Source organism: Pan paniscus, chromosome 12, assembly GCF_029289425.2.
Source record: "Pan paniscus chromosome 12, NHGRI_mPanPan1-v2.0_pri, whole genome shotgun sequence".
NCBI classification, from domain to species: domain Eukaryota; kingdom Metazoa; phylum Chordata; class Mammalia; order Primates; family Hominidae; genus Pan; species Pan paniscus.
The window spans coordinates 22756089-22779590 of record NC_073261.2 but is presented as its reverse complement, the minus strand read 5'-3'; the positions used below and the strand labels follow the sequence as shown (position 1 = coordinate 22779590).

General features: G+C 40.2%; 1 long non-coding RNA gene across 1 annotated transcript in view; it reads right to left on the bottom strand.

Annotated features, from left to right (window-relative positions):
- Positions 1-1710: 1710 nt before the first annotated feature.
- The window catches only part of LOC100991704 (uncharacterized), a 107666-nt gene continuing 85874 nt past the window's right edge, over positions 1711-23502 (bottom strand). Inside the window, exons 2-3 of the long non-coding RNA XR_010109190.1 lie at positions 10471-10544; positions 1711-2235 (exon numbers count right to left, since the gene is read on the bottom strand). This is a non-coding gene — a long non-coding RNA (uncharacterized LOC100991704). The remainder of the gene's footprint in view (positions 2236-10470; positions 10545-23502) is intronic.

Below are 23502 nucleotides of genomic sequence, written 5' to 3'. Positions count from 1 at the left end.
AAGACAGCCAGGCCAAGAACAAATTTTTCTAAAAGTTTTCTTTTTTTTTTTCTACATCATCTCAACCTTCCTTTTTAAATAAATGGACTTGCAAATAGACCTAACTTCAAAGATCTCATTGGTCGGCCTTCACTGTTTAGGTATCTGGGCAGGGAACCATTCAAGATATTATTCTTATTTTTTTAAATCTTCTTTTTCTATCTTTTCAATAGCATCTGGATGATCTTTCCATTCTTGTCTAGTGATAATGAAATCATTAAAAAATGTACCAGAACCCTTTTTGCTTATCTCTGTGCCATTTGGAACATATGTGAATAAATTGAACACCGCTTGCTCATTGATTTTCTTTTTTTTCCCTCTTCCCTTGTTTTTAAAAGCCCTGTTTGAAATCAGTCACTGAAAGAGCCGGCATCTGAGTGACGTCTGACGATGGGAGGTATGCCTCAACGTCGTCCACATGGCCTTGATCTAGACAGCGAGCCACAACCTACCCAGCACATTTTTGTGGCTTAAGTGACCTGGAGTGTGGGGTTTTTCTTTGTTGAAGATTTTCTTTAGGTTTCAAGTTGATTTTACACCATTAATGGTAATTCCAGCTTGGGCATTGCACAAATAGTTCATAGATGACCATGGGGAATCCAGCTATGCTGTTGGGACTAGTAGCTAAACTCTCTTAGAGGGCTTGAGTTAGATCAAAGAGCATCTTTCCTTTTCTTGGAAACCACATTGCCAGCCTTTTCCAGCCAAGGGCCTGCTTGTGTTAAGTGAGAAGAGAGAGACTCATCCCAAAAGAGGCCGCCCTGGAAGAGATGGGAAAGACTTTTCCAGGAGGAGTTTGCTGAAAAGCAGAAAAGGGTCAGCCTCCAGCTTATCACTCAAAAAAGTTTTTAAAGCCTTTTTAAGGAAACAATTTTAACCCAGCTGCACTTATTGATCAGTGATTTGATTTTGCTTTGTTAGGAGAGACTTGTAATCTGCTTTTAAATGTCTTTTGTTCCTGGCCTTCTTTGATAGCAAGTTCTGCCTAAGGCTACTTCTCAAAACTCATCACTGGAGTTTTCAAGTCTATGTGAATAACTAGAATAATTTTAATCTGGACCTTTCTTTATCCCCTACTACCTACCCACTCCTGTTTGCCGCAGAAAATGTTAGGTGGTTGTAAGAATTTTTTTAATCAAATTCTGCCAAACCTAAAACCTATAAAAAGGAATCATTTGTCCTTTCAAAGAGAGAGAGAAAGCAAGGGAGCAAACTCTATTTACAAAGTCAGAGGGAGTCAATCTGATTTTATTTTCTCAAGTACATTCAGTGAGTCTCAAAAAGAATGCAAGTTCTCAAGTCTTGCCTCTGCTTGGTATCAGCCACAATTAAAAAATAAATTTCAGAAATATATCTGAATCACTGTAGAACATACTTTTTTGGCAACAGATAGGTTTTATAGAAGCTTTTTTACTTGTAACTTTCAAAGGTTGTAATCATGCCTTTCATGACATTGTGAACTATAATTTTGTCTTGCTAAGCTACCATAAAAGAGTGGTTGTTTTATTATTATAGTATGCACTAAAAAACAGAACCTATGCTCCTCATTTAACTAATCACTTCTGATATTTCTCAAGCTAATGGGAACCAAAAACACTTATATCTGTTCGTAGATGTTCTTAATGAAATGCACACTTTTTTTTATAATGTAAGCATATGCGTACACATGTATGAACTTTACAAGTTTATTTAGCAAGAAAACAAATATGTGAGGAAAACAGACTTTTCAAGTGGCGCTTTAATTGTCGTTCATGCATGTTCTACAGATCATTACTGAATGTTTACAGGTCCTGCATGGAATGACTTTACACCAAAGAAGAGGGTAACGTATCCTCACTGTTTATAAAAATGACAGCTCCTAATGGACCATATTAGCTTTAACACAAACTATTAAATCTCCTTCATTACTTTTTTCTGTGTTCTGTTTCGGCATCTCGTTAGCTCTGAGAAGTGGGTGCAAACTCCTAAGGAAACATGAGCACACATTGAGACGATTAGAGATCATGGTTATTAGATAAGCCTCAGGAGGATGTTTTTCTTGGGTTGCTCACAAGCATTTTGAAAGAGTCGTGTTCCAGGTTTGAGGTCCCATGTTTCTTCCTCTTAAACTATGAGCAGCTGTAGCACATGACCTACTTCTGTAGGGCCCTGTAATGATTTCCTTCCTTCGGAGGCTTCAGGAGTTCTCCTTCTGCCCTGTGAAAAAAAGGGACAAATATTTTAATCCAAGCAAAATGCTGAAGCAGGTTTTGTTGGTTTCAGGGAAGAAACTCAATACAGCTCCAGCACTGAATGTAGGCCTCAAATTGGAACCATCTGGGCCGCAGAAGGGCTCAGAGACCTTTGGGGAAGGCAGAGACAGTCTTGCCTAGGGCCGCAGCCCATACACCTGCAGAGATGGCCGACGTCTGGGCAGGCCCTGGGCTCACCCAGGAACTGGAGCCGCTCCCACTGCGGCAAAGCCCTCACTGCCTGGCATTGCAGTTGGGAATACCATGTAAGAAAAGGTGACAACTGCTCAGAGGACGACTTCCTACATGAATATTCCTCACAGTGAAAGGAAAGCCTCATGATTCTTTGGAACATATTTGACACAAATCAGACATAATTTCCTAACTTTTGGTTTTTAGCACACAGGGAGGAAAGTCCTCAGGAAACCATAGGTGGGTATATACAATATTTTTAGAGTTATCCTTAACTAGGGGGGAAAAAAAGGCTTTTACAACCCAATGCATGCCTGTTTGGTATTCTCCGTCTTCTTTTTTTGTTTAAAAGGTTGTTATTATTATCGTTGACTAGTTTTCCTTTTTAACTAAGTGAAAGTGCTTTTCAAGTGTTTTCTAATATCTAAACATAGAAGACTAGGCCAGCTGCTGGAAGGTTATTTTAAATAAAGTATTTTTAAAAATTTTATATTGCAAACTTTCCATGGGTGAGGGATGAGAGTATCAACCCATTTCCAAATATAAAGGGTGAGGACTTTTGCTCAAAGATTAGAAATCTTATCAAGTGATTTTAAAACCAGTGCAGAATATGTTTTCTGGAAAGAAAGTGGGACATAAAGATCAGATAGAAATTGTACAAAAGTTGTGCATTTAATAAATATATTTTCCAAATATTAGTTGATGAGGAATATATCATTTTCAATTTGGGTTTTAAATTATTTACTGTGGTTAGAAGTGCAATGTGGCCATAATAGAATCCTAAAGAATATGACCAAACTTGACATCCTGAGAGTGGAAGCCCCATGACAATCTCAACACCAAGGTCAGAGGATGATTTATTGAGAAAGGATCAGTCCCCGGAAAAGGTGACAATTCAGAAAAAAATAGAGGTGCTTGAAATTTTGAGCTTCAATTCCTAGAAGTGTGAATTTATCTGGTTTCTTCTAACGAATCTTTTTCAATAAGCCAGTGGACCACAGTTTTTTGCTTATTGTAAGTACATTTATTTGTTTATTATAATTAAATCTATTGACTGATGGAAATTACACAGTGAAGACATATATTATATGTATGATTAAAATGTTTAATATTTTTTAAAATTAAGAATTGTCAGCAAGAATATTTATTTTTAAATTCCTGAATGGAAAATAAGTCCAAAAAATAGTATTTGGACTGAAGGCTCACAGAATATCTCTCATTTTTAAAAGTTCTAAGGATGTATCTGTTGCAAGGTTTCCCAGCACATTCTTAGGGGTGACATGACTGTACGGTGTTTCGGTTGTGAGCTGTTCTCACATGCACACTTCATCACAAGCCAACTGGGAGGGGTGCGGGAGGGTTGTGTGCGTTGGGCTTACTTTTTTTTGCCCTGTTCCAAATTTATATGCATGAATCTAAATTTTTAACCAAATCTTTGTTCTCTTCCCTCTTGAGGCTGCTTCACACTCCTGCCTACGCACCCAGCTGCACCCAGATAGCTATTCCTCCCTCCCCACCCTGACAGCCTGCACCGCTGCTCAGCTACAGGGCGAGACTTAATGGAGCTGAGCAGAGCATTTCCTAGCGAGCTTCCTGCAGAGCAGTCAGCCAAGACTGGGAAAGGCCCACCACCAAACACCAGGAGCCAGGTGAAAATCAGAGGGCCAGCCCGCTGCAGGGGCAGCCTCCAGAAAGCGTCTTGCTGTCATTTAAGGGTATTAGTTTGATACCTTTAGGAAGGCTTTGGGTTTCTCTAAAACATGGCCACTGTCTCATTCATATAGCTCTGTGAGGATGCCTATATTCAGTATCTGGGCTAAGCTGACCCACCAACTCCATTGAGTTGCGAATTTCTAGCATGAATGCCTAGCCTCAGAAAAGTAAGAAATTCTGCTGTGTGTCTTCACATGTATTTTTATTTTTACTTTATTACTACTGTTATTATTTTTAGAGACAGTGCCTTGTTCTGTTGCCCCAGCTGGAGTCCTGTGGCAATATCCTAGCTCACTGCAGCCTCGAACTCCTGGGCTCAGGTGATTCTCCCGCCTCAGCCTCCTGAGTAGCTAGGACTACAGGTGTACCACCATGCCCGGCTAATTTTTCATTATTTTAGAGATAGGGATCTCATTACGTTGGCTAGGCTGGACTCAAACGCCTGGTCCCAAGCGATCCTCCTGCCTTGGCCTCCAAAAGTGCTGGGGCTACAGGCATGAGCCACTGCACCCACCCTCCCTGAGTATATTTTTAAATACAGGGTTTCATATCTTCAACATAGCCCCTAAATTAAAGCAATGATTATAACAATCACACAGCAACTAAAGCCAGTGTTCTGATGGTTTTATTTGAAAAGCACCATTCTCTACAAGTGGAAGCTAATCAATAAAAAATATACATATATTTGAGAGAAAAGCCCACCCTGTCCTCAGGAAAAGCAACCCGTAGAGAGTGGGCAATTTCAGATTGATTTATGAACTGGGAAAGTACTTATGATTTTGTTTTAATTTTTTCTTTGGCCAAACTGGTCAGGAGGTGATGAAGACTGACTTCCTAGCCTTTTGCTGCCAAATCTTAACTGCCTGAAAACTTACAGAAATGCTTGATTAAAACTAGAATAAAAATCTCCAGTTGCCTTCAGCAAACCACAGCACAAGGGTGGGAAAAACAGTGCCAGGTTGCAGTTTAAGTATAGTTACTTGGCGCCTGCTGAAAGTACTGCTCCCTTCCTGTTTAATAATTAATTCAACTTTAAAGCCCCAAGGATCTGGACTCAGCACCAGTTTCACAAAGCAGTACAGAAACAAAATGCTTCCAGAACTGGAGGGGGGGATAGAGGAAGAAAGAATCTAACATTTCAAGAAACATCACCACATGGGGCCGGCAAGCAGGGGGTGGGGTTTGGAGGTGGAAAGATCCAGGGTGGAGAAATTCAAAATAAAATAAATACACACAAAAGCAAGGTTATTCACGGCCACTGGCACCAGGACTGGGAGCGGCATGGCGAGCCGGAAGTCATCCATTTGGGAGGCAGGCTGGTGCCTGCAGGCTAGTGGGGCCGAGAGGGTAATGGGCTCAGTCTCTGGAAAAGGAGACCCAGCCTTGCTCTTCAGCAGTGGCCTCTGCTCATTAGTCAGAGCATCGTGCTGGAAAAGGCATCCAAGGTGGGCAGTCATCCTTGCTTTCGCGCTCCTCTCCCTCCACCCCACCCCACCCGCACAATTCACCCTCCAGGGGAAGGGCCGGAGAATGCCCGATGTGAGGGCGAAAAACAAGCAAGTTCCCAGGCTTAAATATTCAGTTACAGAAGTTAACACCCAACATAGCAGCAGATAACTGCAAAAATGTGTCCCTGCATCCAGTGGGGCACCTGCACTGTGCTTTGTGGTTTTTCTAAGTCGTTTGCTTTCTCTAAGCTGGTGAGTCCAGCCAGGAAGGTGATGCACTGCAGATGCTGAAAACAGGCAGAAGCTGCTTAAAAGCTTATCAAATCTAGTATCGCACACAAGATAGGAGGGGGAATGTGTCCAGAACGACTGCAGCAGGCCCACTTCCAACCTCACAATTCAATATGAAACCACACGGACTATTCTTCTGTACTCCAGGAAACCTAAGTATCCCAAAGCATTGCCAAGAGATGGTCTCACCAGAAATGAACAGATTAATTAAACAAAACGAAGGCCCAAGTGGCCAAAGGAAAGAGGAAAGCTATTTAACCCAAATTGTATTTACTTTTTGCTTATTTTTATTATTATAAAGAGTCATGGGATAGAACACTCACACGTATCCCCTGAGATTCCAGTTGGGTATTTTGAAATCGACATTCACATAATTAACTGGTTGAGTTGGACAAATAATGACCTGAATATTTTCCGTAATCCTTAAAAATGGATGTTTTTATTACTCTGCAATTGTTAAAACGATATGAATTTTCTTTATATTTTACTTCATACATACATTAGTTATAAAACATTTAAAGTACATTTCCTTTGTATGTTTCCCTCCACTGCAGATTGATGGTGTTGCCTTAAAACTGTAACAGCTGTATTTTAAAAATAGGATTTTGTATTCCTCTGGACTGAGTTCTTAAAACTATGCCAAACTCAAGTTTGAAACTAGTTTCCAGTTATTAAACAATTTCAAAACCAGAAGGTCAATATGTTTTTCTCTATTTTTGAGGTAGTGAATGTCTAGCTGCTGCTTTTTATTTTTCAATTGCAAGTTTGGTTTCAAGCTCATGCCCCTGTTTTCTTACAAAGCTCATAGTCCCAGACAGTGAATCCTTCCTCACAGTAACATCTTCCTTTGTGATGAGAATAATTATCTATCAGCGTATCTTTTTAAAAAAATAAATTTGGGTATTTCTAGGAGGCAGTGCATTGTCATGGAAACACCGTTGGACTATGAACCAAGCCAGCCTCTGGGCTGGTCCAGCACTAGCTGTACATCCTGGCAAGTTACAAACCCAAGAACACACCCCTGGGTGTCAGTGTGTACCGCTGCTAAAGGAGGAGTTCTCAGTGCTTCTCTCCCTGCACTGTGTCTGCAGGGAACCCCTTTTCAGGGTTGGGAAGGGAAGACTCACACACACACAGCCCACTCTAAATCGATCCAGACTATGATAAGTGCTGAAATAGAACCATGAATTAAATGAACCAGAAGATTTATAAGGCCTGCCCAGCTCCACAGATCTCTGATTCCATGTGAATCATGGATTCACCAACTGGGTTATGCCCAGTCACTGGCCTCACTCACTCAATGCTCGCCGTGTCCTGCTCACTCCTGTCCAGCCTGGCCTTTTTCATACAATCCACAGGGAATTGGCGCTAGTAGGTAGTAGGTAATTTGGAAGATTAGATTAAATAATTTGGAATATACCCATGGATATAGATGAGCCCTAAAAAAGGGAAAAGGTGTGGCCCCACGATGAAAGAGTGGAAATCAAGCTTAACTCTTGGGTAATCAGCGTATGTGTAGGGCAAGTGTATTCTATTCAAGATTTACCCACAAGAGGCAAAAATACTGTGTCAGAAGTTAGCAGATAAAACAGGAATATGAAGAAAATGGCACAACTTTTTTTTCTACCTTTTTGTGATCCTCCCTCCTCATGGTTTGAAATATTTTGTGCTAGTTGTCAAGTGTGGGCCTTATAGGCTGATGGGACAGGGGTCCTCACCTCAGTTTTCTCATCTGAAAAATGGGGATTTCAACGTCAGAAGGTTGCTTTGATGATTATCTGAATTAATATATGTAAATCTCTTGGTAGAATACACGGAATTTACCAAGTTGTAAGTTGATGTCAGCCATTATTATTGAGTTAGGAGAGCTACGTTTTTTGTTATGTTTTGTTTTTGTTTTTGTTTTTGTTTTTTGAGACAGAGTCTCACTCTGTTGGCCAGGCTAGAGTGCAGTGGCATGATCGTGGCTCACTACAACCTCTGTCTCCTAGGCTCAAGCAATTCTCCTGCCCCAGCCTCCTGAGTAGCTGGGATTACAGGCATGCACCACCACACCCGGCTAATTTTTGTATTTTTAGTAGAGATGGTCTTGAACTCCTGACCTGAGGTAATCCTCCCACCTTAGCCTCCCAAAGTGTTGGGATTACAGGTGTGAGCCACCGCGCCTGGCCTAGGAGAGCTATGTTTAACCAAAGAGCTAGTGACTAATAATACATAACTAGTATTACCATACTGAAATTTTTTGCCTCTATATGCATTTGCTAGGGCTGCCATGACAAAGTGCCACAGGCTGAGTGGCTTAAACAACAGAGATTTATTTCCTCACAATTCTGGAGGCTCCGAGTCAGAGATCAAGGTGTGGGCAGGGTTGATTTCCTCTGAGGCCCCTCTCCTTGGCTTGTAGATGCCACCTTCTCCCCATGTCCTCACATGGTCTTCCCTCTGTGCATGTCTGTGCCCTAATCTCTTTTTATGAGGACAACAGTCACATTGGATTAGGGCCCACCGGATGACAAGCTTTAACCTTAGCTTGTTAAAGACTGTATCCCCAAATATCATCATATTCTGAAGTACTGGGGTTTAGGACTTCAACATGGGAATTTGGTGAAATACAATTCAGCTTATAACAGCCTCCACATCAGTAGAAGCACGGCTTCCATCAAGAGTTTTAAAATAACAGAAGTTCAGATTTGTATACATGGGTATATAAATGAAAGGGATCAACCTGGAGGACATTATTAAGTGAAATAAGCCAGGCACAGAAAGACAAATATTGCATGATCTCAGTCATAAGTGGAATCTTAAAAAGATGCCTTAATAGAAATAGAGAGTAGAATAGTGGTTATCAGAGCCTGGAGAGGGGAGGGGTAAGGGGAAACAAAAGAGGTTGATCAATAGATACAGAGTTGTAGTTAGGAAGGAAGAATAAATTCCAGTGTTCTATTACATAGTATGGTGACTATAGCAGATAGCAATGTTCTGTGTATTTCAAGATGGCTAGAAGAGAACATTTTGAATGTTAACGCTACAAAAAAAATGATAAATGTTTAAAGTAATGAATATGGTAATTACCATGACTTAGTCATTTATACAATGTATATACATGCATTGAAACATCACACTGTATCCCATAAATATGTTCACTTATTATGTCAATTATACATAAAATGGAATTAATTTAAAAAGAAAAAAAAAATGGGGAAACAGGCTCTATCCAGACCCTTGAATACTTTCACTGAGATGAAGCTGCATGCTCTGTGACTGTTTCCCAGTACAGAATAGACACTCACAGTCTGCAGACAAGCTAAAATCAAGCAGAGGTGAGGGCTATTATAACACCAGTGGAATTGATCAGTGTAATACATTTGTTGACTCAACTCACGAAGCTTGGATAACATAAACCAACAGAAATCTGCTTGAACCTGGGATCATCCAGGCCAGAGAGGAGGCTGACGAGTTGCCTTGGTCCTTGGGTGACTTGACCTAGCACTGAACTCTGTGACCTATCAATCCACGAAAAGACAGAAGGAAATGTTTCACACACGCAGTTCCACACCGTGCCTCCATGAGCTCAGTGACAGACAGATTTGCCCTTTCCCACTGCCTTTCCTGGGAATCTTCTGTTAAATAGCTAGTCCATAGCTGCTTTTTCGCACCATGGCTATGTCACCCCTGCCCTTGTGCCAGAGCAGATTGAGTTAAATATTTAACTAATTTCTATTTTAAAATGTGTTAACTCAATAAGTTTAGATGCATATGCATGATCCTTTCAAATATTTTCTCTTTTGGGCTTCTTCAGACTCTCATTTTGGGATTTGCTAAATGTGTCAGCCCAAGGAAGGTATTTGAGCAGCATATTTTCATTAGATATTGGTCACCACGTCGCTTGAGCATGAAGCTTTCAAAGAAAATTAAAGTGAAAGGAAAAAAAAGGTCTAGTATTGGTTATTAACTCCACCTCAGGGTGACTTCTCTTCAGGGGCAATTAAATAGCAGCTCTGGGCTGTTAAGTTTAGTGGCTTTACTTGTAGGTGGCACACTTTTCTTCAAGGGCAACCGCCATTCAGATCTGCTTTGATTTTTATCTGATGACACTGAGGCTGCCTCTGCAAAACCAGATTTTGTTTGAAATTGTAGATGTGACCACATCTATGTGCTCTGACCTTTCTTCTTTAAGAACCAAGTTTTGCATTACCAGGTAAATGCCCTTTCAGTGGAATTTTCATGGAACACTGGGGACATCCTGTGGTCAGCTTGGTTTAAGGCAGCCAGTCTTTTCAGCAACAATCTCAGGGAATAAAGAAATAAATGTCCCACATAAATCCTAGTTTATTTTGCAAGAACAAGAGGATAAAAGAAAAGAAAAGAGAAAAGAAATACACTCTTGTTCTTAATAATTTTTGCAATATAAACCTCTCTTTTTTTGAGCAACACAGTTTTTCAGTGAACGTGGATGGAGCAATTATTTTTGTCAAGGACAGATATTTTCCTGACACAAAATACAGCTTCATCAGAATAGAGGAAGCATGACATCAGGCGTTGCTCCGCGATCATACCTGGTTCTTACCATCTGCTATTGTAAGTTCCATGTGCCTTGGCTCAACTTCTGGTCCTCGCAGGAGACAGCCTTCTGCAAAAAAGCACACAGCATGGCTTAAAGGGAAAACAGTGGGTATTTTGGCAGTTTTACACCACAGATAGTGCACCAGTGACACTAAATTGAAGTCATTTAGTTGTAAATGTGATATTACATTTGACGGTTTCCACTGGCAAAGCACTGAGCTGCCCACGTTGAACAGAGGCAAAGAAATGGAACTTGGGGAGCAAAGCCAGTCACCAGAGTAGCAGACCAAAGGGGCTTGTAAAAGCGTTTGTCAAGTCATTTAGAATCGTAACTCAGCTCAACACACATGGTACCAGGAACAGCCAGCTCAGTTTCAGCAGTGGAAAGCAGGCAATGGAGTTTATGTTGTTCTTCTGTTTATTAAAGACGGATGGGAGCACTTGACAGAAAAATCAAACTTCTGGTCATGGCTCATTAATCCCTGTTATATCTGTCAGGGGTATGTGTTTGGAGTTCCAACAAGCCTCTAGAAGGAAGATCACTGCTGAGCTTTGGTATTTTCTCTAATTTTGAATGGAAAGAGACGCCAATCACCTAGAAGGAGAAATAGAATACGAGGTTATTTTTAACTCACCTACTTTAGTGGTCATTAAACATAAGTGAGTTGGTTTAAGACAAAAATGATTATGGTTAATAATTTTATTGCCAATTTTTGTCATAGGGCTTTCTTTAGGAGAAGCAGTAAGGTAAAGACAAATGTGGAATAAAGCCAGATATTATGGCTGTTCTAGGAAAAGCTCAGCTTTTGGAGATAGATCTTTGGGTGAACCTGTGCACACTCTTTGTGTGTGCCTGTGGTCATTGAAGTGCAGCTTCTATCAAATTGTCTCCTGCCTCCTCAGCTGGAGATGGAGATAAGACCCTGGTCTACCCAGACTGTTTACATCAACCCAGAAGACAGGAGCAGCGCTATTCCGATCCCTGTGTTGGAAACAATGGTCCTTTGTGAGACGATGTATGTTTCAAAGCCTCCACTCTGTGCTGGCTGCACCAGCTACAGCTGATCAAGACTACAGGACCAGGAGAAATGCGAGTTTTCCTGCTGACTCAGGGCTTGGGCTCTCAGATCCACATTTCTGAATCTCCCAAAGCCTCAGGTTTCTTGTGTGTAAAAGGTGCATCATGACACTCATTTAGCACACACCTCAGAGGATTTCTTAAGGATTAAATGAGGCAATGCACATAAGTCACTTAAACACAGTACGTGGCCCATAGGTGGAAGCACTTGTAAATGTTATTCTTGGGGTTGCTATTAGTACTATCATCATCTCCATCATCAGAGACAGCGTTGTTTGCTCTAGGTTGTGATCCTCCACACAATATCCTCAATCCGCTTGTCAGGACTATGTGGGAGGGACAAGAAGAGGTTGGAGAAGGGTCCTATCGGCTCAGCTCATCCCACTGGTTGGGGCAATGATTGAATTAATACTTTTGGACTCCATTCTGGGCTACGTGCTGTGAATGATACAGTGAAGTTTTAAATGTCGTTTCTGCACTCAATACACTTTAATCCATGTTAGTGGGTACAGGAAATTATCTGCGCAGGCAATCTTAGGTCAATAGCTTTCAAGTAAAGTAGGTGGAACCCCTAAAGGGAGACCAGTGCTGAGTGGATTGAGAATTCAGGAGTAAGCGGGGAATCAAACTAAGCACCTGCTACACATTTGGGTTCACCCCTGGAAGCTAAGAATTAGCTGGAGTCATGCCTCTGAGGGCTTCCAACAGGGTCCAGGCCTTCCTTGCATATTCCTGTTTCTTTTCAAATTTGGTTTTTTGTTTAGAAACACACACCGTTGGCCAGGCACAGTAGCTCACGCCTGTAATCCCAGCACTTTGGGAGGCCGAGGCAGATCACGAGGTCAAGAGATCAAGACCATCCTGGCCAACATGGTGAAACCCCATCTCTATCAAAAATACAAAAATTAGCTGGGCATGGTGGCATGCACCTGTAGTCCCAGCTACTCGGGAGGCTGAGGCAGGAGAATCGCTTCAAACCAGGAGGAGGAGGTTGCAGTGAGCCGAGATCACGCCACGGCACTCCAGCTTGGCGACAGAGCCAGACTGTCTCAAAAAAAAAAAAAAAGAAGAAAGAAAGAAAGAAAGAAAGGAAGGAAGGAAGGAAAGAAAAGAAAGAAAAGAAAGAAAGAAGAAAGAAAGAAAGGAAAGAGAAAGAAAGAAAGAAAGAAGAAAGAAAGAAAGAAAGGAAGGAAGGAAGGAAAGAAAAGAAAGAAAGAAGAAAGAAAGAAAGAAAGAAAGAAAGAAAGAAAGAAAGAAAGAAAGAAAGAAAGAAAGAAAAACACATATAACGGGTCCCTTCGTTTGCCTAATGGCCTAATGTTCCCTACCAATGAAGAACGGAGACCAAATCGTCTGAGCATGGAGCCGGTCTGAGATAGAAGTCAGAAGCCCTAAGAGCCTCTCCCATTATGGTCTTTTCTTCATACATGACCTAAACTCCAAGGAAATCCTTCTAGAAATAACTTCTGAGCGCCCACAATGATGTGTATAAATCATGACACCAGAACTTGCGGGAGATACCCAGAGAGCACGGCTTCTCCATCAGGGAGGCTACATTCCAGGCAGCAAGGAGCTGAGTGTACACAAATGAGTCTGATGTGAGGCAGGAAATGTTAGGTGACGTACGTGAAAAACCAGCAAAACAGGACAGGGTTCAGAGCAGGAGAGAGTGCTTCTCTTGAGACCAGTCAGGAAAGCTGTCTGAACTAAGGGATTGTGTTTTAACTGGACCTCGGAAGACAGTAAAGAGCCGGACGTGTGATAGAAATGTCTACCAGAGGGCTTCCAAGTGGAGGAACCAGCAGAGCAGAGGCTTGGCACCACAACGCTGTGTGTTAGTGCAAGAAGGAATATTAGGAAGCCTACTGAAAGTCCACTGGAAATCTTTGCTTGGTGAGGACAAACAAATATATTTGAAGGAATGCTTTGTTTATTGCGTCCTGCTAATCTTGTCGGAACCATTTCATTCCACGTGAAGAGGTGAATCCACATTTGGGAATCTAATTGACCCTGTGGGTTTCATTTATGTTGTAACTCAAGCCTGCTTACCCACCCCCCCACCCCCCACCCCACTCCCACTCTGCCAGAGCCCGGGAACCTGAGGACTGTGAGAGCAGCAGCGTCCTAAAGAAGCATCTCGGCTGTGAGCCGTATTTTCAATTTTTATTAGCGTTTCTTATTTGCCCACAGCCTGATTTCTTTTAGGCTTGACACAATTTGCATGACTGAGTTAATCCAAGTGTGAAATGCAGTAGGGACCCGATTCAATGGATGGTCAGAAAGGCAGCATTATTAGGACATAAAAGTGATGGGGCAGGGTGCTGCCCCCGCAACTCCAGGTGCAAACAGACTGCCACGGGGCACTTGCAGTGATCCGCAGGGCAGGACAGTGCTCCAAAAGAATGAACTGTGTGCACTCAGCACGGGAGATGCATTCTTCAAGGTCCTTCTCACAAAATATTTATGAGGCCAGGCGCTGTATTTGAGATCGGCAAGCAGACTCCCTCCACGTGGCATCAAAATCTCTCAGCCTAACTCCTCTAACACTCCTCGTAAAAGAAATATTTGCACATATATATTAAATATATATGTACTTTTTATTTTAAAATACTTTTAGACTTGCACAAGGGTAATACGGAGAAACCCCATATACTCCCCACCCACCTTCCCATAATGTGAACATCTTACACTGCTATCGTACATTTGTCAAAACGTATAAATTAAAATCAATTCAGTACTATTAACTAAACTGCAGACTTCATTCAGATCTCCCCAGTTTTTTCACTGTCACTGTATTCATTTTGAGAGATGTCACCCTACTCATTTTGGTAATTATCTTTAACCAACAGAAAATGTCATTATTGATTTCATTTTGCAACCTGCTGGCCTTGCTTGACCTCTGGGCTCATCAGGTTGCAAAACATGCTCCCCACACAGCCAAGCAGAGACTCAGAGCCCCCGTGTGCACTTCACATCCTTGCTGGAATCTCTGGGGAGAACAGGCTTTCTGCTCAGCCCTTCCTGGAGCATTGAGAAGTCCCGAAAGCCAGCTCCAGAGAGCAGCTGTAAATGTGCTGGCAGTCAGCAGCTTCTGGGTGTGGAGTGCTAGCTGTCCTCAGAGATCTTCATACCAAAAGAAAGACCTCCAAGGGTGGCACCAGGACATCACAGAGTGGGCATTTTGTGAGGATCTTACCAAGCAATGGTCCTTGCCTTTTTCTTTCTTATTCCAAACTCTTTTAATAGTAATAATATAATCCCCTACATCTTCTTCGTAATTGTTTCAAGTAATTCCACTGTTTTTGGTAAAATTTTGTTTAAAAATTTTATGTCACTGTTACTAAAATGTTGTCTTAGAATTCATGTTTAATAATTTTAAATATTATTGTCTATAAAATATGCCTTATTTGCATCAAGAAATAAATGACATAGCACATTTTATTCCCAATAAAGTCATAATTTAGAAAAAAGAATATTTTGTAGACCGATTTGCTTTAAAATGATATATTGTCTCATCATTGGAGACTGAATGTATGTTAAAACACAATACAGCAATTATGCATTACTATGTCAAATATACTAAAGTACCTTTTTATTCCTTGATATAGAGAAATCTTGCATGTTGCCCTTAAATCATCGGCAGCTTTATTTTCATAATTTTTGCTTTTTTTGTTTCTCAGTGACAAAATATGGGAGAAAGTTCATACTGATATTTGTTAAAACTTTGCAACTAACATATTGAGAGTATAGTTTTACATTTTAAATTCCCAATAAGTAATAAGCCGCATTGGATACATTTAATCTTTTTCACATTGAATTTGGAAATACTGGTGACATGGCTGTGTGTAGATCAATGCAGACAGCTTTAAGAGGAATTTGCAGACGTTACCATTTTTATGCTCCTTATTAACTACATCAGTGTCCTTTGTGCTTCTGTCTCTAGCCAAATGGACAAATATAAGTTTAAACTTCACAATGTATAACTAAGAAGAAAAGTAAGTTAAACCCGCACACTGGTGAAAACCACCCAGCAGTGGGGCGTGTCTTGTCATTAGCGCAACCGTGCAACCCAAAACTTCCCCAGACACACTCACTAGATAACTATTGGAGGGCTCACAAACTGTTTAAGGGAAAAAATATTCCAAGAGTTATTTTATCTTTAGATCCACTGAACACTGTGGTATTTCAAATTCTAGACTGGGGGAAGGCCCGCAAAGAGGGACCTTTGGACACCAGGGAAGAAGGAAGGGAAGAAAATGGAACAGGAGAGACACAAACTGGACGTTTAATCCCTCGTTGCTGATGCACTCTCGTCGATTTCATCACTTTTGACTCCTTTCATTCCTGTGCTTCCTGTATCTGAACATCCTTGCCCTCTAAATTTACAAAGGTTTTCTACCAAAACTTTCTGACGGATCACTCCATGTGGGGAAGACAGGTGGCCAGGTGGGGTGGAAAAGAGAACAGAGCAAAATTGATGCACTCAGGGAAAAAAATCATACCATAGTCTCTATTCCAGAAAGAAAAACTATAACCCACTTAGTCTGGTGGGACTAAGGCTGGAACATATGTGGGACTCTGGATGTGGAAGATTACATTATCCCTTGTGATAGATATAATGCTATAACAATAAGCAAGGTTACAGTTTGGCATTTTGATTTTGTTTGTTTTTTTCATTTAATTCACAGAGAAGCCTAGGTTCTTATCTCAGTTCTGCTTTCCTGTTTCCAAAGATACAAATGAATCGTTGATTTTCCAGGTCTTACTGTGATCAAATTGTTAAAAAAACTATCTGGCATATTAGCATGTGATACAATTGTTGGCAAAAGGTACAATTTATCTTATAGGAGTTATCTTCAACTTCTGAGGAGAGGAAGTGAATGGAAAAACATGTTTCAGAACAAACTGTAAAAGGAAATTTTTATATTATGCACTGGCTAATTCTCAATAGATGGGTGACTTTGCGAAGCTCAGGTGTGATGGTCTATTTCCATCTGGGATTGGAGCTGAGGTTCGGCTGAGGGTAGGAAGACAAGTCACGGGCTGTGTCGGGAGACTGATATGATCTGAACTTCCCAGCACTACCCTGGACTTTTCTATGACCTCCTTACTCCTCCATTACTTTAGGTTTGGGGCTAAACCATTTTTAAGAGAACACAGCCCTTGCCTGTTAGCAGAAAGAACTATTAATAGCAGCAAGGGCTGCACCCTTCGCAAATCGGTCAACTCATAAACTCAGACCTATAAATGCTATTAAAAATTAAAAATTCACAAGAAAGAAGAATATTTCTTTTCTTTTTCAAAAAACTACTTTTATTATGGAAATATATATACAAAAGTAGAAAGAGGTATAGGATGAGTCCCCATGTACCCATCTCTCAGCTTCAGTGATTGATTATCCATGTAAGACCAGACATCTGCACCCCACTCACTCATCAGCCCCCCATCCTGCACTGGATTATTATCTTTTAATTGTGACAAAACCACATGTAACATAAAATGTAGCCTAGCAGTGATTTTCAAGTGTACAGGACAATATTGTCAACCACATGCACACTGCTGTGCAACAGATCGCAGAACCCTCCATCTTGTGTCTACACCCATGAACAACACCCCTCCCACCCCGCCTCCTCCCCTTAGCCCTGCAGTCGCATTCCACTCTCTGTTTATGAATTTGAGTCTTTGAGAAACACTCATATAAGTAGAATCTTGAAGTATTTGCCTTTTTGTGTCTGGCTTATTTCACTCAGCCAGTGTCTTCAAGGTTCATCCATGTAGCATGTGACAGAATTTCCTTCTTTTCAAAGGCTCGGTAACATCCCATTGCATGGAATGTCACACACACACACACACACACACACACACACACACACACACACACACACGCCATCATTTCTTTATCCATTCATCTGTGTATGGACATTTAGGGTGCTTCCACCTTTCAGCTATTATGAATAACACTGCAATAAACACGGGTGTGCAAATATGTCTTTGTGTTCCTCCTCCCTTCGATTCTTTTAGGCACATACTCAGAAGTGGGATTTCTGGATCATATGGTAATTCTATTTTTAATTTTTTTAATGTGTCAATAAAATTTTATTTACAAAAACAGGCAGCAACTCCTAACTTAAAATAGACAAAACAATTTTGAAGAAGAACAAAATTGGGTGACTTACACTAACTGATTTCCATATTTGTTATAAAGATGCAATAATCAAGACTGTGATACTGGTGTAATGATGGACATATAGGTCAGTGGAACAAAATAAAGAGTCCAGAAATAAACTCATACAAATGTGATCAACTAATTTTCAATGAAAGTGTCAGTGTAATTCAATGGCAGAAATTATAGAATATTTGCATGTAAAAAAAAAACCTCCAATAAACCTCGATCCTTACCTCACATGCATAAAAATAAACATGAGATGGAACATAGACCTAAATATAAGAACAAAAACGGCTGAGCACAGTGGTTCACACCTGTAATCCCAGCACTTTGGGAGCCTGAGGCAGGCAGATCACCTCAGGTTGGAAGTTTGAGACCAGCCTGGCCAATATGGTGAAACCCTAACTCTACTAAAAATACAAAACGTAGCCTGATGTGTGGTGCATGCCTGTAATCCCAGGTACTCGGGAAACTGAGGCAGGAGAATCACTTGAACCCAGGAGGTGGAGGTTGCAGTGAGCCGAGATCGCGCCACCGTACTCCAGCCTGCGTGCGACAGGGTGAGACTCTGTCTCAAAAAAAAAGAACCAAAAAAAAAACCAAAAACCAAAAAACAAAAACAAAAACAAAAAGCAAAAGAACATAAACTACAACTTTCTAGAAGAAAAACACAAGAAAATATATCACTGAAGCATGATCCATAATAGAAAAAATTGATAAATTGTATTTCATCAAAATTAAAAATGTTACTTTTCAAAAGACACAAGAAAATGAAAAGGTCAGCCATTGGTCAGGAGAAAATATTTGCAAAACATATGTCTGACCAACAACTCGTATCCAGAATATATAACGAACCCTTACAATTCAAATATAAGCACTCTTTCAAATCAATAATAGAACAAAAAGAGAGGGGTGGTGGAAGATTTGGATAGACATTTGCCAAAGAAGATATGCAAATGGAAAATAAGTACATAAAAAGATGATCACATCATTAGTCATAAAGGAAATGCAAAGTAAAACCACAATGAGCTACCTGTAACACTCACTAGAATAGCTAATATTAAAAAGACTGACAATAGCAAGTGTTGTCAGGGATGTGAAGAAACTGGAACCCTCTTACATGGATGGTACAAATGTAATATGATACAGCCACTTTGGAAAACTATTTGACAATATCTAAAAGATCAAATGTACACTTACAATACAACCCATTAATTTTACTCCTAGGCATCTACCTAAAGAGAAGTGAAAATGTATGTGCACACAAAAATTTACACTCAAATGTTCACAGCAGCATTATTTATAATTGTAAAAACTAGAAATAATCCAAATGTCTATCAGCTGGGGAATAGATAAACAAAATGTGGTCTATCAATACAATATTTTTCTATTATGCATCACATTTTGGTGATATATTTTCTTGTGTTTTTTCTAGAAATTTATAGTTTTGTTCTTTTTTTAAATTATACTTTAAGTTCTAGGTTACATGTGCACAACATGCAGGTTTGTTACATAGGTATACATGTGCTATGTTGGTTTGCTGCACCCATTAACTCGTCATTTACATTAGGTATATCTCCTAATGCTATCCCTCCCCCTGCCCCCACCCCACGACAGGCCCCAGTGTGTGATGTTCCCTGCCCTGTGTCCAAATGCTCTCATTGTTCAATTCCCACCTATGGGTGAGAACATGTGGTGTTCGGTTTTCTGTCCTTGTGATAGTTTGCTCAGAATGAGCTGCATTTCCAGCTGTATCCACGTCCCTGCAAAGGACATGAACTCATCCTTTGTTATGGCTGCATAGTATTCCATGGTGTATATGTGCCACATTTTCTTAATCCAGTCTATCATTCATGGACATCTGGGTTGGCTCCAAGTCTTTGCTATTGTGAATAGTGCCGCAATAAACATACGTGTGCATGTGTCTTTATAGCAGCATGATTTATAATCCTTTGGGTATACACCCAGTAATGGGAACACTGGGTCAAATGTATTTCTAGTTCTAGATCCCTGAGGAATTACCACAGTATCTTCCACAATGGTTGAACTAGTTTACTCTCCCACCAACAGTGTAAAAGCGTTCCTACTTCTCCACATCCTCTCCAGCATCTGTTGTTTCCTGACTTTTTAATTATTGCCATTCTAACTGGCATGAGATGGTCTCATTGTGGTTTTGATTTGCGTTTCTCTGATGACCAGTGATGATGAGCATTTTTTCATGTGTCTGTTGGCTGCATAAATGTCTTCTTTTGAGAAGCGTCTGTTCATATCCTTTGCCCACTTTTTGATGGGGTTATTTTTTTCTTGTAAATTTGTTTAAGTTTTTTGTAGACTCTGGATATTGGCCCTTTGTCAGATGGGTAGATTGCAAAAATTTTCTCCCATTCTGTAGGTTGCTTGTTCACTCTGATGGAAGTTTCTTTTGCTGTGCAGAAGCTCTTTAGTTTAATTAGATCCCATTTGTCTATTTTGGCTTTTGTTGCCATTGCTTTTGGTGTTTTAGTCATGAAGTCCTTTCCCATGCCTATGTCCTGAATGGTATTGCCTAGGTTTTCTTCTAGGGTTTTAATGGTTCCAGGTCTAACATTTAAGTCTCTAATCCATCTTGAATTAATTTTTGTGTAAGGTGTAAGGAAGGGATCCAGTTTCAGCTTTCTACATATGGCTAGCCAGTTTTCCCAGCACCATTTATTAAATAGGGGATCCTTTCCCCATTTCTTGTTTTTGTCAGGTTAGTCAAAGATCAAATGGTTGTAGATGTGTGGTGTTATTTTTGAGGCCTCTGTTCTGTTCCATTGGTCTATATATCTGTTTTGGTACCAGTACCATGCTGTTTTGGTTACTGTAGCCTTGTAGCATAGCTTGATGTCAGGTAGCATGCTGCCTCCAGCTTTGTTCTTTTTGCTTAGGATTGTCTTCGCAATGCAGGCTCTTTTTTTATTCCATATGTATTTTAAAGTAGTTTTTTCCAATTCTGTGAAGAAAGTCATTGGTAGCTTGATGGGGATGGCACTGAATCTATAAATTACCTTGGGCAGTATGGCCATTTTCATGATATTGATTCTTCCTATCCGTGAGCATGGAATGTTCTCCCATTTGTTTGTGTCCTCTTTTATTTTGTTGAGCAGTGGTTTGTACTTCTCCTTGAAGAAGTCCTTCACATCCCTTGTAAGTTGGATTCCTAGGTATTTTATTCTCTTTGTAGCAATTGTGAATGGGAATTCACTCATGATTTGGCTCTCTGTTTGTCTGTTTTTTGGGTATAGGAATGCTTGTCATTTTTGTACATTGATTTTGTATCCTGAGACTTTGCTGAAGTGGCTTATCAGCTTAAGGAGATTTGGGGCTGAGACGATGGGGTTTTCTAAATATACAATCATGTCATCTGCAAACAGGGACAATTTGACTTCTTCTTTTCCTAATTGAATACCCTTTATTTCTTTCTCTTGCCTGATTGCCCTGGCCAGAACTTCCAACACTATGTTGAATAGGAGTGGTGAGAGAGGGCATCCCTGTCTTGTGCCAGTTTTCAAAGGGAATGCTTCCAGTTTTTGCCCATTCAGTATGATACTGGCTGTGGGTTTGTCATAAACAGCTCTTATTATTTTGAGATATGTTCCATTGATACCTAGTTTATTGAGAGTTTTTAGCATGAAGGGCTGTTGAATTTTGTCAAAGGCCTTTTCTGTATCTATTGAGATAATCACGTGGTTTTTGTCATTGGTTCTGTTTATGTGATGGATTATGTTTATTGATTTGCATATGTTGAACCAGCCTTGCATCCCAGGGATGAAGCAGACTTGATTGTGGTGGATAAGTTTTTTGATGTGCTGCTGGATTCAGTTTGCCAGTATTTTACTGAGGATTTTCACATTGATGTTGATCAGGGATATCGGTCTAAAATTCTATTTTTTTGTTGTGTCTCAGCCAGGCTTTGGTATCAGGATGATGCTGGCCTCATAAAATGAGTTAGGGAGGATTCCCTCTTTTTCTATTGATTGGAATAGTTTCAGAAGGAATGGTACCAGCTCCTCTTTGTACCTCTGGTAGAATTCGGCTATGAATCTGTCTGGTCCTGGACTTTTTTTTGGTTGGTAGGCTATTAATTATTGCCTCAATTTCAGAGCCTGTTATTGGTCTATTCAGAGATTCAACTTCTTCCTGATTTAGTCTTGGGAGGGTGTATGTGTTCAGGAATTTATCCATTTCTTCTAGGTTTTCTCGTTTATTTGCATAGAGGTATTTATAATATTCTCTGATGGTAGTTTGTATTTCTGTGGGATCAGTGGTGATATCCCCTTTATCATTTTTTATTACATCTAATTGATTCTTCTCTCTTTTCTTCTTTATTAGTCTTGCTAGCGGTCTATCAATTTTGTTGATCTTTTCAAAAAACCAGCTCCTGGATTCATTGATTTTTTGAAGGGTTTTTTTGTGTCTCTATCTCTTTTGTTCTGCTCTGATCTTAGTTATTTCTTGCCTTCTGCTAGCTTTTGAATGTGTTTGCTCTTGCTTCTCTAATTCTTTTAATTGTGATGTTATGGTGTCAATTTTAGATCTTTCCTGCTTTCTCTTGTGGGCATTTAGTGCTATAAATTTCCCTCTACACACGCTTTAAATGTGTCCCGGAGATTCTGGTATGTTGTGTCTTTATTATTCTCATTGGTTTAAAAGAACATCTTTATTTCTGCATTCATTTCGTTATTTACACAGCAGTCATTCAGGAGCAGGTTGTTCAGTTTCCATGTAGTTGTGCAGTTTTAAGTGGGTTTCTTAATCCTGAGTTCTAATTTGATTGCACTGTGGTCTGAGAGACAGTTTGTTGTGATTTCTGTTCTTTCACATTTGCTGAGGAGTGCTTTACTTCCAACTATGTGGTCAATTTTGGAATAAATGTGATGTGGTGCTGAGAAGAATGTATATTCTGTTGATTTGGGGTGGAGAGTTCTCTAGATGTCTATTAGGTCTGCTTGGTGTAGAGTTGAGTTCAAGTCCTGGATATCCTTGTTAACCTTCTGTCTCACTGATCTGTCTAATATTGATAGTGGGGTGTTAAAGTCTCCCATTATTATTGTGTGGGAGTCTAAGTATCTTTGTAGGTCTCTAAGGACTTGCTTTATGAATCTGGGTGCTCCTGTATTGGGTGCATGTATATTTAGGACAGTTAGCTCTTCTTGTTGAATTGATCCCTTTACCATTATGTAATGGCCTTCTTTGTCTCTTTTTATCTTTGTTGGTTTAAAGTCTGTTTTATCAGAGACTAGGATTGCAACCCCTGTCTTTTTTTGCTTTCCATTTGCTTGGTAGATCTTCCTCCATCCTTTATTTTGAGCCTATGTTTGTCTCTGCATGTGAGAGGGGTCTCCTGAATACAGCACACCAATAGGTCTTGACTCTTTATCCAATTTGCCAGTCTGCATCTTTTAATTGGGGCATTTAGCCCATTTACGTTTAAGATTAATATTGTTATGTGTGAATTTGATCCTGTCATTATGATATTAGCTGGTTATTTTTGCCCGTTAGTTGATGCAGTTCCTTTCTCGCATCGATGGTCTTTACAATTTGGTATGTTTTTGCAGTGGCTGGTACGGGTTGTTCCTTTCCATGTTTAGTGCTTCCTTCAGGAGCTCTTGTAAGGCAGGCCTGGTGGTGACAAAATCTCTCAGCATTTGCTTGTCTGTAAAGGATTTTATTTCACCTTCACTTATGAAGCTTAGTTTGGCTGGATATGAAATTCTGGGTTGAAAATTCTTTTCTTTAAGAATGCTGAATATTGGCCCC